Source organism: Mustela nivalis (genome assembly GCF_964662115.1).
Source record: "Mustela nivalis genome assembly, chromosome: X".
Classification (NCBI taxonomy): Eukaryota; Metazoa; Chordata; class Mammalia; order Carnivora; family Mustelidae; genus Mustela; species Mustela nivalis.
Genome location: NC_139040.1, coordinates 96,660,692 through 96,664,077, shown reverse-complemented (window position 1 = coordinate 96,664,077; position 3,386 = coordinate 96,660,692). Strand labels below are relative to the sequence as shown.

The window sequence follows — 3,386 nt, the reverse complement described above, 5'->3', positions numbered from 1 at the left end:
AGTTATGCCATTTTTTATAATCAATCTACCTTGGGATAGGAAGTCTAAAATGGAAAAGCAGGCATCAGGTTAAGAGAGCACTTCCTAGGTTGGAAATAATTAAGGTGTTGTTTGGTAATGATGAATTGCATCTAGCTGTGTCTTTGTTTTTGTTCTGTTTTTTTTTTTCTTTCACAGTGGCATCCTGCAAAATTAAAGATCATAAACTTAATTAGATCAAGAGCCAAAAGTTATATTAGAGTTAGAATCTTGTTTTAAAAAAGAAACCCACTTCTTTAAGTCTAGCCCAAAGCATATAGTGAGACAATCCCTTAGCCATAAAAAAAAGTTTTAAGAAAAGCTGAGATTTCATAAGAAAATACCAAACTTATTTTCAATCTTGATCTGATCCAATCCAATTGGAAGTCCTAATTTCATAAATTTTTGGTTAGATACAAAACAAAGCTTTGTAGCTTGTGATTACACAATAAGTGGAAAGGTAGAAAAGAGACTATCTTCTCTTTGCCCTTGGCATGCCACTGAAGATCCTGATGTCATCATGGGTTACACACTGCCTAAAGTTACCAGTATTGTTAAGAACAAGCCATATCCAAAGCCTCACTCCTACAGAGGTGTCCCTGATGCCAGGATCTGTACCTTTGACCTGGGGTAAAAGAAAGAAAAGATGGATGAGTGCCTAGTATGTGGCTAGATGATGTCAGATGAATAGCAGCAGCTCTCCTCTGAAGCCCTGGAAGCTGTCCGTATTTGTATTGACAAGTACAGGATGAAAAGTTGGGGCAAAGTTGGTTTTCACATCTGAGTGTGGCTCCACCTCTTCCACTTCATCCTTCTCAACAAGATGTCCTATGCTGGTTCTAGACAGGTATGTGGAGTGCCCTTGGAAAGCCCCAAGGCACAGCAGCCAGGGTCAACATTGGTCAAGTCATCGTGCCCATCTGTCCCAAGTTGTAGAACAAGGAGCATGTGACTGAGGCCCTACACAGGGCCAAGTTCAAGTTCCCTGGCTTCCAGAAGATCCACATTTCCAAGAAGTGGAGCTTAACTGAGTTTGATGCAGATGAATTTGAAGACATGGTAGCTGAAAAATGGCTCTTCCCAGATGGCTGTGGGATCAAATACATTCCAAATCATGGTCCCTCCTGGACAAATGCCAGGCTGTGCACTCATGAGAACCTTGGCACTGCCTCCTCCTTACTCATGGCAGCCAATAAATCCTACTTCCTGCCTAACAGAGATAGATAGAGAGAGAAAGAGACTAAATTCTCAGAAAAAACATACTTACTTCCTTCTTGCGGGGTGCAGGTAGGAAGTGGCTTTCTATCACCTCCTGATGGCAAAAAACTTAAATTGCAAAGACAAGTCTAAAGGTTTGATGCATCCTATTACTGTCATAAGCTTTGTAGCCCGTTTAACTTTTTCAATACGTGTTTGCCTAATACATCTTAATTTTAATGAAGGAATCGCTCAGACTCAGTTTTTCCAAATACTACTGGTAGAGATGCAATGAGCACTGCTCCAAGAGTACAAGGAATGGAGAAAGTGGGCTTCTAGTTGTGGTGTTAATGGTATATGCCTTTGATTTTTCTGCACCCTCGTTAGCTGTCTCCTCAACAGCTAAATATGAAGCCTTAAACTTTTCCTGCATAAAGGTTATAAGTACAGATGAAATCACATTTAAAAAGTACTGCATATATTGCTGGGAGATTAAATTGGGATGGAGGTAGTTTTGGTGTGAAAAACCTTTGATTTTTCCATACTTTTGACCCAAGAATTCCACTTTTAGGGAATTATTTTAAGGAAATAATTAGGGATGTACATAAAGCTTTAACTGCAAAGGACATTCATCCCTCTAATTTCATGATGGTAGAAATGCTGAAAATGACAAAAATGACTCAAATTAGGGGTTTGGATAAATAACTTACAGTAGATCCATACATTGAAGTGCTAAACAGCAGTGGGAAATAATGATCTGGAGAATTTTTATGAATATATACTGAATAGTTTCCATGTCGCTAAATGAAAAAGCATGTAGAAAATAATATGTTTAGTATAATTACATTTTTGAATTAAATATGTATAGAAAAAAACTGAGAGAATATGCTCTAAAATGTTATCAGCAGTTATCTATGTTGGAGAGAGGAATGGCTTTTATTTTCTTATTTTTGCTTAACACTATTTTCTACATCTTTTACTTTTATATAATAACTTTTATTGTTTTTTCCTTATTACAAAGGTTTATGGAATAAAATTTATAAGTATAAAGCATTTTTTATGCTTACTTCTCAAATCAGGACACTATAATAATGAGCACTCAAATTCAAAAGTCTGCATCTTTAAGAGCTTTGCCAACTGACATTTGTCCTTGTCACAGACAAAACACTTTTCTATTTATGTTTACAGCATTGAAAAATGCACAGTATCCTACAACACAAGGAGGGAGATTTATAATAAAGCCCTTCATCTCAGTGCATGAGTATACCTGTAAATCATTCAACAGACTCACATTAAGTATAAGCCTCAAAGCAGCAGATGTATCAAGCAAACAATAAAATTTGAGTGTGTCTGCACTATCTGCATCTTTGTTTCTCTGTGTAAGAACGAATGTCTTGCTAAACTCTCTGTTCCAGAGCCATCTCATTGTTCATTCAACATATATTTACTTTGGGACTATGTATTATCACCTGAGCCTGGTACCATGATTCTGGAAAATCAGGTTGCTGGTTATTCTCTGGAATCAGAGTCCTTGCAAACATGTAGCAATACCTCTGACATAGCGGAGGTCCTGTATGTAATATCAAATAAGGAAAATACATTAGCTCTGCCCTCAGGAAACTTACTTTCTGGTTAAGAAGGAAAAAAGGGCATACACTGAATTACTAGGGAAAAAATGCCATTCATCATTTCTTTCAACAAGATTTATTTGGAACTTACTGATGATGGGCAACTTGCCAGACAGAGTGCATAGGATATATGGCACAAAGTTAGAATATAATTCAGAATGAATTTATGCCAAATGGTGTAATTTAGAGAGGGGAGAGAGTAATATTAGACCCCACAAACCTTACTTCAGAGCTGGAACAGACCTCAGGAGCATCTTGTCCAAACAAACCTAGCATGATTTTAGAGAGGTAGAAATTGCGTAGGTGGGGAAGTTTTCCCAGTAGAAATAGACCTTGGGATGGGGTTGAAATGAGGGACAGAATTTGACGGATAGAATGACAAAAGAGTACTCTTCCAGAGGAAGAATCAAAGGTTCTGAACTGGGCAAGTATATGACCTATAAGTGAGCCTAAGAAATAACAACAGAAGCTGAATGTTTATGCAAGTTTCAAACACAGAGAGAAAGATAATCTGTTGATTTACAACAAATACTAGGCATTAAA

The 3,386-nt window shown here is 37.3% G+C and overlaps 1 pseudogene across 1 annotated transcript; it reads left to right on the top strand.

The window, feature by feature from the left end:
• Window positions 1-538: 538 nt before the first annotated feature.
• Window positions 539-1,172, top strand: LOC309856613 (large ribosomal subunit protein uL16 pseudogene; annotated as a pseudogene). The gene has a single exon. The product of its transcript is annotated as a large ribosomal subunit protein uL16 pseudogene (transcript).
• The last annotated feature ends 2,214 nt before the right edge of the window (window positions 1,173-3,386 follow it).